Below are 14,667 nucleotides of genomic sequence, written 5' to 3'. Positions count from 1 at the left end.
ATTGTAGTTACTTAGGATCTCAGGTTGACAAAACTTCATCTTGACTGATGCTTTCATAATCATTTTCTAATGGACAAGAATATATGGCAAGTAACACACTGTATTCAAAAGTTTCAAGAAATGGTTCATATTGTTTCCACTCATATTGTTTATAGAAACAAATTAATATAGCACACCTAACTTTGAAAGGGTGGACAAGGCTGGGCATGGTGGTTCATGCCTGTAATCCCAAGAATTTGGGGGCATAAGTGCGTAGGTTTCTTGAGCCCAGGAGTTTGAGACCAGCCTGGCTAACATGGTGAAATCCCATCTCTACAAAAAATACAAAATTAGCTAGGTATGGTGGTGTGAACCTGTGGTCCCAGCTAGTTGGGAGAATGAGGTGGGAAGATCACCTGAGCTCAGGTAGGTCTAGGCTATAGTGAGCAATGACCATTCCACTGCACTCTAGCCTGGGCAACAGAGTGTGACCCTGTCTCAAAAAAAAAAAAAAAAGAAAAAAGAAAAGAAAAGTAGAAAAGAAGAAAGAGCAGGGAAGCGCAATTCTACCATATGTGTTGAAAGTAGAGAGAAAGAAATATTTTATTATATTGCTAATGAAGGCCACACTCTCTCTCAAGGAATCTGTATATTCATGCCTTGAATAAGGGGTAACTAGAAATTACCCCTTATTTAATCAAATTCAGTATGAAAGCACCATTCATAGAATAGAAAATCAAGTATTAGGCACACACATATATTCTGAATTTTCCTTACTGTCTTCGAATTCCAATTAGTAAAGTGGTCTACCAGTATTTTTTTCCCCTATAAGAGAGTTTAAAAGCGGTAACTTACTCCAAGAAAAGTTTCAGCAATTTTGAGAACAAAGTTCTACATTTAAAAGCTATCTCTAATTTTGAGAAGCAACCTTTACAAGAAGGCAGTATTAAAAAGTTTCAGGATTCTATCGTAAATTGAACTGCTTCCACAAGAATACTCATCTGAGAGAAAAGACAAAATGGATCTGGGGAATAATTAAATACTGCAGTAGACAAAAAACGTCATTTTCCCTAGTACTGTCTCCAACTACTACAGTCCAGGGTAACTTCACATTTACTTCTCCTCAAGAAAGAAAGAAAGAAAAAGAAAAAAATATATGCACTTAAATCTAAGAACCTAGCTATGATGCTAGGAGCTTTTATGTATGTAGATGATAGCGTTTTTAAGCTTTCCAGTGTTTTGGATTTGTATTTTTTATATAAATGACATTTATGTATAAATTGTCCACCACCATCTACCCTCCACCATCTACCCTCCTCATACCACTCCAGGCCTTGGGAAGTTGTCTTACATCAGGTTTTTCAAGGCAATAGAGGGTAATGTATGCTTTTTCTTGGCATTCTTTTCATTGGATCTCTTTTTGTGGCTTCTCCTTGCCATAAGAAAAGGGCCAAATAAATCATTCATTTGACTCAATTGAGAAGTTTGGCCAAATCAGTACAAGTAAATAACAAGCATCTTACAAAGTCTAACCCTTACAATTACATGCACCAAGGCTTGGGGAGATTACTCAAGGATTTTGACATCAAATAGTAGTAATTGTAAGCAGGGAGTTCAATTTTCTTGTAGATTTTCCTGCACTTACTTCTAATTCTGAAGTACAACATAAGTTGAAGTTGTGTCAGATGAGGGAAGTGGCAGAGCTTTTGGTCTTCATCAGTATCATGAATATTAGATACGAATTCTAATTTAATTATACTTCTGGCTCTTTCTTCAATAATTTGAATAGCTCTGTCATGTTGACCAATAAAAATACATATGCTAATATATAACTTCAAGAGTTAGGAAAAACTAGTAGGAAATATTTGCCTTTACCTCAAGAAGATTGAGTTATGTCTGTGTACACACAAACACAAACTGTTGCATCCACCCATATAAGAAGAGGTTCATTCTCCTATATAACCATGAACACCCATAAGGAATGGTGCTCATTAATTTGGTAATGCTCATCAGTCACCTTCCATCAAATGCAGTTTCTAGAACAATATGTATATTATATTGTATTGTCCTTCACTTTCAGCTTCAAAACTAGTGCTTGTGAAAAACTGTGATGGCTTGAATGACTCAAGGTCTGTACATCACAAAAGTGTACTTTTCGTCCTGGTGAGGAGGAAAAACCTCTTCTGTATGGCTTCCTTGATCATCCTGTGGTGTGGCTGTGGAAAAGAATTTGGGGCACCTTTTATCTACCTTTGTTTTGTCCAGACAATTAGCTAGGCAACTGTTTTCCCTCAGCTAATTCTAAAGACCCCATTCGATCCTATGCTCCAAAAGCTTACTACTGCCGAAACCTTTTCTTCCAAGGTCAATTTTTAGTGCTATGATTGCCATCTTCACATTATTTTTAAGACTAGAAAGGTAGATTTTTCTTATCAAAATCTGGCCAATAATTTCTCCTGGAAGTATAAGGCATTTAGACTTCTCTGTGATATAGTAGAACAAGAAATTCTAAACATACCACTGCTTTTGGGGGACATTTCAAGCTAAAGAGGAATTGGAAAAAATTTCACAGGTTAGAATATGGGATTTTCACATAGTTTTGGTGGTAATGTTTGAACAATCTGAGAAAAGATCCCCCACACATACACTCCCTCAACAGGTATAAGTAGCTAAGCCTCCATTGGTTAAAAATAATATCCTCTATCAACGTTATGCTTTTTATGCCAGAACAATCTCTCACCGGTTTGGTTATTTTGAGGCTTTTTATAAGGATGAGTAGAAGCCAACTGAGTCATTATATTTATATGATCATTAAACTAGGAATCTCTAAGGGTGAATAGCTGTGAGACACTAGGCAAATCCCTCTCTTTGTGTATCTCATTTCCTTATCAAAAGCTAACTGCCTGTAATGAACTATTTATATCACAGACTTATGGTAGGAATCAAACATGATGATGTATATAAAAGATTTATTATACCATTATAAATACTACAAATACCATTATAAATGTTACTATTAATATTATGACAAAAATTATATGAAAATTATTATTACTAACAGAACCATTTTCACATTGAAGTAAACTGTATGAATAAACCTAAGGTATAGCAAACTCATTTGGGAATCTGAGCAAAAAGATTCCATAACTACCATAGTGGATAGCCAGGACAAGAACAAGGGTTAGAAATAACTAGGCCATCCCAGTATATCAAGAATATCTAAAAATTGTTATCATGAAACTATTTTTTTGAATGTGATAACCACAAAAAGCCCAACATTGCAATATTTTTTTTAAGCAAGACTTAACTGAATCTTTTCTCTGATCCAATGTGCAAGAATCTGTCCACATGAGAATAGTTGAAGTCAACAGTATCAAAATATTACATCAGCTTGATCCAGGTTGACCTCCCTGTGTATGTGTGTTCATGTATTGTATGGGTTATAATACAGTCTCAAGCGTAAATACTGATCCCAAATTGGAAGTCACTGCAAACTTTCTTTGGGAAGTTTTAACAAATATACCATTTTGTCAGAGTGTATTTCAGTTGTACAATCATCCCTTGGTATCCATTGGGTATCCATTTCAGGACCTCCAGTGAATATCAAAATCTGAAAACGCTCAATTCCTTAATATAAAATGATTCAGTATTTGCATATAGCCTACACAAATCCTCTCATATACAGCAAGTCCTCACTTTGACAGGTTCTTGGAAACCGACTTTAAGTTAAATGGCATATAAAACAAATTTCACCATAGGCCAATTGATGTAAACAAGAGTAAAGGTCTTATAGCATATTTCTAGTCACAAGATCATCACCAAACTTCTAAACAAAGACCCAAAACACTAGCAATATTAAACACTGAAATAAATGATCACTAAACACACATTTAAGAAAGATCAGTCCAGCTCAGTGACTCACACTTGTAATCCTAGCATTTTGGGGGCTGAGGCAGGAGGATTGCTTGAGGCCAGGAATTTGTTACCAGCCTGGGCAACATAGTGAAACTCCATCTCTACAAAAAAAAAAAAAAAAAAAAAAAAAAAAGCTGAGCATGGTGGTACATGCCTGTAGTCCTACCTAGCTACTCAAGAAGCTAAGGTGGGAGGATTGCTTGAACCCAGGAGGTCAAGGCTGCTATGAGCTATGAGCTGTGATCACGCTGCTGTACTCCAGCCTGGGCAACAGAGTAAGACCCTGTCTTAAAGAAGAAAAAGAAAGAAAGATGAATAAAAAGTAAGATAATTGTTTACCCAATTTTGAGTGAATCAGTGAGTGACAGCAGTTGAAGTGGTGGTGGTGGGGTAAACCAAATAATCAATGCTTGCAGAGTGAAAATTGAAAAGATCACCTTCTCCCACAAAACAGTTCAAAAACAACCACAAACATGGCAAGCTTGCTGACTGTTTTTGTACCACATTTTTTTATTTTTGTATATTTGTATGGTTATTATCTACTTTACAAATTTTTATTTGACAATAATTTGTATCCATTTATTCATTTTTCAACCTGCTTATTTCAGTTCAGAGTCTTGGGTGGCCAGAGCCTGTCCCAGCAACTCAGGGAGCAAAGAGACAACCCACCCCAGACCAGACACTATTCCACTGCAGGGAGCACTCGCATCCACACTCACACACCTTCCCCCCACACAGTAAAACCATTCAGACATGGCAAGTATCCCAATATGCACATCTTTGAGTAGAAACTTGAGTATCCAGAGAAAATCCAGGCAGACTTGGGGAAAACGTACATTATACACAGAAAATGGCACTGGCCAGGAAGCAATTATTATTTTTCTCATCAACATTATAATGAAATGATGCTGAAGGAAATTACATTACTCAAAGGCCTGCTGTGCTTTAAATAATTTCTAGATTACTTATAAGACCTAATACAATATAAATGCTATGTAAATCATTGTTATACTGTATTGTTTAGGGAATAACCACAAGAAAAAACATGTGCAGACTCAACCATCAGAGACCTAACTACATTTTTGATCCAGGTTGGTTTTACTCAAGGTTGGATGAATCCATGCATGTAGAACCCAGAGATAAAATGCAGACCATTGTTAGATTACATCAACTGGAATTATTTATCATTTCCCTTTACTCCAAAAGGGAGAGGCAGTTTCACAAAGTTTAATTTTTCCTATCCAATTTTATGGGATATCTACCATATCCATCAGATACTATGCAAAATGATGAAAATTCAGATATGGGTATGATAGAATTTCTGCTTTTAAGAAGCTTCAAATCAAGAAGGAAAATTTTGTATCAAATAATTATTGAGAGGAAAATAGGTGATTACACTTTGAAATTGGTCAATGCTTTCTAGTTTTTATTAGTAACAATGTCAGATTATTTACATTCTCCTTCCTCAGGGGCAATTGATGCATGTCTCTAAATGATTAAAAGTTTTCCTAGGAGTACACTGACAATTAAAATGGCTTAAGTGAGGCCTTTTTCTCTTGTGTCTACAAGAGTTAGAACAACATATGTGCCTGTGTGTATATATATTTTTATATATGTATATTTATTTATAGCTGCGAATAAAAAAGAGGAGATATTTATTCATTCTCTTCTTCATCTCTATGTTTCTTTTTCTGCCTCTTTCTTCTTCATTTCACTATTTATAACTCTCTCTTCTTTTATTTATTCTTCCATCAAATATTTACTGAGTGATAGGATGGGGAAACAAGCATGTACTAGGTACAAAAGATGCTGAACCTCATAGAAAACTCTACTTAGAGTATATTATAGGTGAACATGTTGATGGATAGCATAAACTCTAGTGTGAGACTTCAGGAGTTTGAGTCCCATCTCTATCACTTAGCAACTACGTGACTTTGGGCAAGTTACTTATCCTCTTTATTCCCTAGTTTTCTCATCAAGAATATGAGAATTATAATAGTATCTGCTTAAAAGAACTGTGATGATGTTAAACTTCACCTGAGCCCTAGGCCATTAGAAAGCTGCAGTGGTTAAGAAATCTTTCCATCCTTTCATGCTAATCTCAAAGGACTCTGCCTTCCATATTCTGAGGTAAGACGCAACTCCATCCTTCCTCATAACTCCAAGAGGACTCCTGGATGACTTTGTTTTTTTAACTTAGTCTGATCATTTGTTGATCCTTGTAATGAGATTAATGATTTACAGAGAACATGTCTCTGTTGGGTGCAAAGAAGACACAGAAGTTGGTTTGTTAGTCTATGCTGTTTATTGATGTATCTATTTTGAGCTCAAATTATTAAGAATGTACACCCACTGAGTAGAGACCAGGTCTCTGATATGTACCTGTGAATTGTGTATTTGTGTGTTTATGATTGACTCATGGCTGCGATTATATAATTGAGACTATAAGCTATCTGTATCTGTCCATATATTTATATGTCTATAATTCCAAAAAGTCTTTCACTTCAACTATGTGAATATACAATGTATTTCTTACCCCTGGATAGTACTAATTAATTAGTAGTAATTAATATTACTACAATTTGAAATTCCTTACATCAAAGAAGTTCTACCATGATTGGCTTCGGGATAAAGAAGCATCTATACAATTGACCAATCCTAATATTACCAGAAATTAAGAAAACAATCTCAAATAATTTCAAGGTGAAAAAAAGAGATATTCTTAGAGAAACTAACTCAAAAATATTTCAAGAATTAATATTCACATAATTTAGGTAAAATGTCAGCAAACAAGACTAAATAATTTTGGCTTAATACAAATAATTATGTTTTCTCTGAATTGTCATTATTATCAGTATAATGCAAGTATATGGTATTAGTCCATTTTCATACTACTATAAAGAACTGTCCAAGACTGAGTAATTTATAAAGGAAAGAGGCTTAATTGACTCACAGTTCAGCATGTATGGAGAGTCCTCAGGAAACTTACAATCATGGCCGAAGGCAAAGGGGAAGCAAGGCGACTTCTTCACCAGGCAGCCGGAAGGAGAAGTGCTGAGTGAAGAGAGAAGAGCTCCTTATCAAAATCATTAGATCTCGTGAGAACTCACTCACTATCAAGACAACAGCATGAGGGAACCTGCCCCCATGATTCAGTTACCTCCACCTAGTATCTCTGTCAACACATGGGGATTACAGGGATTATAATTTAAGATGAGATATTGGCCAGAAACACAAAGGCTAACCATATCATATCCAATTTTTTTTTTTTTTTTTTTTTTGAGACGGAGTCTTGCTCTGTGCCCCAGGCTGGAGTGCAGTGGTGCTATCTCTGCTCACTGCAAGCTCCGCCTCCTGGGTTCACACCATTCTCCTGCCTCAGCCTCCCGAGTAGCTGGGACTACAAGCGCCTGCCACCACACCCGGCTAATTTTTTAGTAGAGACTATTTTTTTATAGAGGCTTCTTTTTTTTTTTTCTTCTTTTTTAAGTAGAGACGGGGTTTCACTGTGTTAGCCAGGATGGTCTCGATCTCCTGACCTCATCATCCACCCGCCTTGGCCTCCCAAAGTGCTGGGATTACAGGTGTGAGCCACCGTACCTGGTCCATATACATTTTTCTTCTACTTTGGTATGTTATTTCTAAACTTATAGGTTTACTGATCAAATAAGCTAGTATTATTTCTACTTAAGGTATAATATTACAAAAAATTTTACTTTGGGTTTAACAAGATTGAGTAATTATTCTAACAAACTGTATTTCAACAGTAATTATATTTTCTGGTATGTAAGTTTGAAGAGAATTTCCAAGATCTTTAGATAATTAAAAACCTTCAACTGTTACTAAATTGAGGTAATTAATGGGCATTCATTAAGTAACCAGATAGAAGATTCATTAGGTATCTAGGTAGAATTTCTAAGGTAGAAATACTAAAACATTAGTTATAAAGCATAATTTTAAGTTCATATTTTTTGCCTCTTAATATGGTGCTGAGAGGCTATACACATTTGTGTTAATAAATGTGTTCATTTTTGCCATTTTGAGAAATTATACTGCAGGAAATTATTTTTGTTTTAAAGAAAAAAGAGAGTAGGGCTTTGTCTTAATGTAAAATGACTGTTACAGAATGAGGAGGAGGGAAGTTTAAGAAAAAAAAAATTTCAATGTAGAAATCTGTAAAAAGGTCAAGAAAAGCTAATTTGTATTGGTCAATGTATAAGATTTTCAAAAAAAGTTTGTATTTTCTTTTTTTCTTTTTAATACACTGATCTCTTTAAGAGGTTCTAAAGTTTTTTTTTTCTGAGTAATCTGCCTGAAAAATAAAAATTGTGTCTTCTCAGAATAAGTTCTTATGTTTTATTCTTGATTTTATCATGTCCTTGACTTTTTAAGATAACCAATATTCTCACTTTTGAAAGCACTAAGATATTTAACAATTATATTACCACCTATATTTACTTTTAAAATATTACATTGTCACTTTGATTAAATAGGAAGTCAAGTATTGTTTCTTACTAAACTGTGATCCTACATTAATCAAATCTCCTGACAATTTTGATGTTTCCCCTTTTCAAAACTAAATTTTAAATGATAGATTTTGCCCCTAAAACTGCCATTGAGACAAAGAAGATAGAGGGTGACATAATAGTATGTAGAGGACATATTTTTAAGGACTGAATTTAGAAGAGTCATTCAGCCTTGCTACCTGCACCCTACACTTTAATACATGTCAGCCTGCTTGGTTTTAACAACAGGTAAAAGAAACATTGCCTTGTGCTCTCAAACAATTCTCCACCCTCAATTATCAGATTCCATTAAATTATAGGTTTTACTCATGAAAAAGATGCTCTGTTGTATTTGGAAGATTTCAAATATTTCTCTCCATCTGCATGAACATGCCCCCTCTTTTTTCCCTTCATGAACTTTTAAGGTGCTCATCCAGGAATAAATGGGATGCTACAGTGATTTTTCCCTCCATAACTCTGCATGACCCAGTCCCTATCTTTCTTCAGTCTCTATTTAATCTTTATTTTATTAGATCTTGCCCAATCACTCTACACAAAATGGCAATCCCTCCTTGTACATGACTTTCCTCCCACCACCACATGTGTGCCCACTGCCTATCTCCTAATCCTTTCTTATTTCCCAGGTACTTACTGCCAGCTTACATGTTATGTATTTATTTGTTTTATGTCTATTCTGAAACTTTCCTCACTGGAACATAAGCTCTTTGAGAGGAAGGACATTTGTCTATTTGAGTCCCTGCTATGTGCCCAGCTTGTAGAACAGAAACTGGCAAATTATAGGCACTCAATAAATACTGGTTCAATCAGTTAAAGACTAACTGCCCATTAGAGGACACTACACTTAGGACTATATGAAAATATACGAAACACACCTCTTGCCTTCAGAAAAGAAGTGAAACAAAGAAACCATTAAAGTTCAGAATTTAGAGGGCTGAAATCTGGAGAGGTAAGGAAATGTGTCATCGATGTATCTGTGTATGGGTGGAAGGACTTCGAGGATATAACAAAATAAGAGGGGAATTGTAGGAAATAATATAGCAGATATAAGAAATGATGTAATCATAGTGCAACAGACAGTCTGGCTATTTTTTTCATTTATTTGTCGAGTATTCACTGCATAACCACCACTGTGTTCAGCTTAGAAATGATGAAATCGACCCTTGATTTCACAGACTAGTGGGAGAAACAGACAAGAAAATAGATGTTAACGTTTTAGTGATAAGTGGTATAATAGATTATAACAATGCATAAATATTGCTATCATAACACCTTACAACAGAATTCCCTCTGGGGAAGAACTTGACCTGGGGGAGTTGTGTTGATACGCTGCTTAGGATAATGCATGATGCATTTGAGTTGCATTCATATTGTTTTATGTATCAACAGTTAATTCCTTTCTACTGCTGAGTAGTATTCCATTGTGTGGATGTACCATAGTTTCATTATCCACTAACTACTAGATTATTTGGGTTGCTTCTGCTTTTTAACAATTATTAATAAAGCCACCATCAGTATCTGAGTGTAAGTTTTTGTGTGAACATAAATTTGGATTTCTCTTGAGTGAATATTAATATGTTAACATAAGTATGTTTAACTATGTGAAATGCTGCCAAACTGTTTCCCATCTTCAGAGAATACATTTCTGGTTTTTGGTTTTATTTCCCAGTCACCCTTATATGGTTTGGCTGTGTCTCCATCCAAATCTCATCTTGATTTGTAGCTCCCATAATTGCCACGTGTTGTGGGAGAGACCCAGTAGGAGATAATTGAATCATGGAGGCGGTTCCCCTGCACTGTTCTCCTGGTAGTGCATAAGTCTCACAAGATCTGATGGTTTTATATGGGATTTTCCCTTTTCCTTGGCTCTCATTCTCTCTTGCCTGCCACAAGATAAGACGTGCCTTTTGCCTTCTGCCATGATTGTGAGGCCTCCCCAGTCATGTGGAACTGTGAGTCCATTAAACCTCTTTTTCTTTTTAAATTACACAGTCTTAAGTATGTCTTTATCAGCAGCCTGAAAATGAACTAATACACACCCAGTCTGTGGCAATTTGTGATGGCAGTCTTAGGAAACTAATCCACCTAATAATGATATAAGCACTTTTACATATGCTTGCAATCTGAATATCTTCTTTGGTGAAATGTCTCTATAGCTCTTCTGCTTTTTTTTTTTTTTTTTTTCCCCCAAATAACTTGGATGCTCGTTTTCTTATTATTGGGTTTTACAATTTGGTATAGTTTCAGACACAAATTCTTTATCAGCTATATAATTTTAAAACCCTGTCTTCCAGGCTGTGACTTGTCTTTTTACTTTCTCAATGGTATTTTTCACAGATTATGTTTAAATTTGAATACAATTTAATTATCTTATTTTTTTTCTTTTTTTAGCAGCGATTTTGGTGACTTATCTAAGGACATGTTGTGCAATCTAAAAATCACAGAGATTTTCTCTTTCGTTTTCTTACAGAAGTTTTATGGTTTTAGGTTTTAGAGTGAAAGGTGTTATACATGTTGAGTGAATATTTTGAAAGATCTGAAGTATGAGTTGAGGTTAATTTTTGCTTTCTTGCTTAGAGTCATCCAGTTTTTCTGGCGTCATTTGTTGAAAAGATTATCTTTTTTCTTTGAACTATATTAGCACCTTCGTCAAAAATCAATTGTGTATATATATATATGTGTGTGTATATACTCCATTTTTCTACATATCAATCCTTCCACAAAAAACACAATTATGATTACTGTAGCTTTAGATATAATAAGTATGAAGTCACTTAAAGCAAGTCTTACAGCATTATTCCTCATTTTCAGAATGGTTTGACTATTCTATTTCCTTTGACATTCAAGTATATTTTATAATTAGCTTGTTGATTTGTTTAAAAATCCTGCTAGAATTTTGTTCAAAATTGCATTAAATCTATAAATCAACAAAGGGAGAACTGACATCTTAATAATGAACATAGTATATCTTTCTAATTATTTCAGTCTTAGCCCTTTTGTTAGTGCTTTGTCATTTTCAGTATAGCTTACTAACTGCGATTTTAAGGAAAATGATGTAAAACAAAACTCATTTTTTCTCATCAACATCATAACGAAACATTGAAGAAAGCAATGTTATTTGAGAACCTGTTGTACGTTGTTTTACTTAAAGTCACAGTCACCAAGAACCTACTGACAATGTTAAGTGAGGACTTACTGTAAACAAGTTTTGCACTTAATTTTGAAGATTTATACCTATTTCATGTTGTTTATACATTTTTAATGTTGTTTGGTGCTATGATAAAAAACGCTACTTTTAAGTATTGATTTCTATTTATTTAATGCTAGTATATAGAAAGACAATTGATTTTGGTATAATTTTGTTCCATAATCACAAAAGCTTACTTACTAGTTCTAAGATAATTTTTATAGGGTCTTTGGGATTTTCTACACAAATAATCATATCATCTACAAAGAGAAATATTTGTATTCCTTTATTTTTAACCCATATGTCTTTGATTTATTTTCCTTGTTTTATTGCAATCACTAGTATTCCAGTATAATGCTGAATAGGAGTGACAGGAGGTGCCACCCTTGCCCTATTCCTGATCTTTGTAGAATGAATTCAGTCCTCACTATGTACAGTTTTGTAGATAACCTTTACCACATTGGAGATATTATTTTCTTTTGCTAATTTTCTGAGAATTATCATTTCTTATATAATTTTTAATATAATTTTTCTGTACTTAGTATTTACTCATCTATTGTCTTTTAGCTTATATTTTATTGTATTTTTTTTGCTTTTGGTTGCACCAGAGACTACAATGTATACAGCTTTTCTTTCATACTCTATGTATGCAGAGATAACATTTTGCAATACCAATAAAATTTAGAAATCTTACAAGTATTTAGGCTCCTCCTTTATCTTGTAGTTGCCATACATATATATACAAACAACTTCAGTGGACATTGCAATAATTTTTGCTTTCAATACTCATGTGTATTTTATAGAATTCAAGGGAGAAATGTCTTTTATATTAACCCAGATAGTTACTATTTTTCATGCTCTTTCTTCATTTCTAAACTTTGAAGTTTCTGTTTAGTATAATTTCCCATCAGCCTGGAAAACTTGCCTTAGCATTTCTTTTAGAGCAGATTTGCTGGTGACAAATACTCTGTTTCCTTTCATCTGTGAATGTTTCTATTTCATCTTCTTTCATGAAGGATATTTTCAATGTATATAGAAGTCTTTGTTGATAGCTCTTCTCTCTTAGCATTTTAAATTTGTTGTTTCACTGTCTTATGGCCTACATGGTTTCTGACAAGAAATAGAAAGTAATTTACATTTTGTCCCCCCTATGTAATATGTTAGTGTTTTCCATTTGCTTTCAAGATGTTTTCTTTATCTTTAGTTTTCATCAGTTACATTGTTATGTGTCTAGATGGTCTTTTAGTTTTTAATTTATTTGGGGATGGGGAGTTCATGGTTGTTGAATCTGTAAGTGTATGATTTTTCAGATTTAAAAATTTATTTTAGTCTATCTTTAAGTCCACTGACTTTTTCCTCTGTCATCTTCATCTGCTATTGAGCTCTATTAGTGAAAAATTTATTTCAGATATTTCATTTCTGCATTCTAAACTTTTTTTCTTTTTTTTTTTTCTTTTTCTTTTTTTTCTTTTTCTTTTCCTTTTTTTTCTTTTTTCTTTTTTCTTTTTTTTTTTTTTTTTTTTTTTTTTTGAGATGGAGTCTCGCTTTGTTGCCAGGCTGGAGTGCAGTGACACCATCTCGGCTCACTGCAACCTCTACCACCCAGGTTCAAGGGATTCTCCTGCCTCAGCCTCTTAAGTACGTGGGATTAAAGGTGCATGCCACCCCATTCAGCTATTCTTTTTCTTTTTTTGTATTTTTAGTAGAGACGGGGTTTCACCATGTTGGTCTGGCTGGTTGTTAACTCCTGATCTTGGGTGATCCACCTGCCTGGACCTCCCAAAGTGCTGGGATTACAGGCATGAGCCACTGCTCCTGGCCCTACCTGGTTATTTTTTATAGTTTCTCTTTCTTTGCTGAAAACGGTTATCTTTCCATTTATTTCGATTGTGTTTATATTACAGAGTATAGCTATAGTAGCTGGTTAAAGTTTTGGTCTAATAATGTCTATTTCTCTGCTGAAAACAGTTATCTTTCCATTTATTTCAATTGTGTTTATCTTTATATTATAGAGTATAGCTATAGTAGCTGCTTTAAGTTTTTGTCTAATAATTTCAATATCTGGGTCATCTCACAGGTGTCATCTGTTAGTCTTTTCTCTAGATAATCTATAACATTTTCTTTCTGGTTCTTTGTATGTTGAATCACTTTTAATTGAAAATGTGTTATGCTGCATGGATACTAGGTCCTGTTAAAATCCTCTGGAGAACATGGATTTTTGTTGTCGTTTTGGCAGGCAATCAGCACAGTTTGGTTCAAATTTTAACTTCTATCTTTCTTCTCTACATGATATTTCTAATGTCAGATTAGTTTTCAAAATCGTTTCTATGCTAGTCTGCATCTGACTTACACAAAAAAGCTTAGTGTTAAGGCCAGGACTTTTGCAGGTCCACACACAGCCTCACGGGTTCCTATTATACAGATGTCTTCTCTTTGATATTTATCCTCATCCTTCAGGTTTTAGGGATTTTTTTGGGGGGAAAGGGGTGTCTGTAGCCAAAAATAAGGGATTCTTTCTGTTGTAATGCTCTTTCCACTACTGCAAAAATTCAACTGCGGTCTCTCAAGAGAAAATGAATAAATAAATAAAGCAATGGGGCCTCACGCCTTTTCAGGGCACGTCTTCAGTGTTTGACTCCCCTCCCGAGTCTGTCTGTTTTTGTTTAATGTTCAATAAGTTGCTCTTGAAAAAATGTTGTCTAGAATTATGGGCTGTAATCACCAGGAGAGAATATCTGTAGGGGTTTGCACTATCTTAGCCAGAAAGTTTATATTTCGTTATTTTTTATACATATTTGTTTTTATTTCTGTACAGGGAATAACTAAGTCCACTTTGGAAAAAAATATGAAGTGTCCATGAAGGGAGCCTGTGAATGATGACGTGCAAAGGTAGGTTGGCACTGCTGACAGGCCCACCTAAGATCCCTGGATTTCTATTTAGTAGGTTACAGAAAGCTATAGAAGTATTTTCATTGAAATGCCTAAGTGTGGTGGCAGCCCTCAAAATGGTCTTGCTGCTGCCTTTTTTTTTTTTCTCTTTTTTTAAAAACCATTCTGAAATAG

The sequence above is a fragment of the Chlorocebus sabaeus genome, chromosome 1 (genome assembly GCF_047675955.1).
Source record: "Chlorocebus sabaeus isolate Y175 chromosome 1, mChlSab1.0.hap1, whole genome shotgun sequence".
Taxonomy (NCBI): Eukaryota; Metazoa; Chordata; class Mammalia; order Primates; family Cercopithecidae; genus Chlorocebus; species Chlorocebus sabaeus.
Note: the sequence above shows the minus strand (reverse complement) of the source record.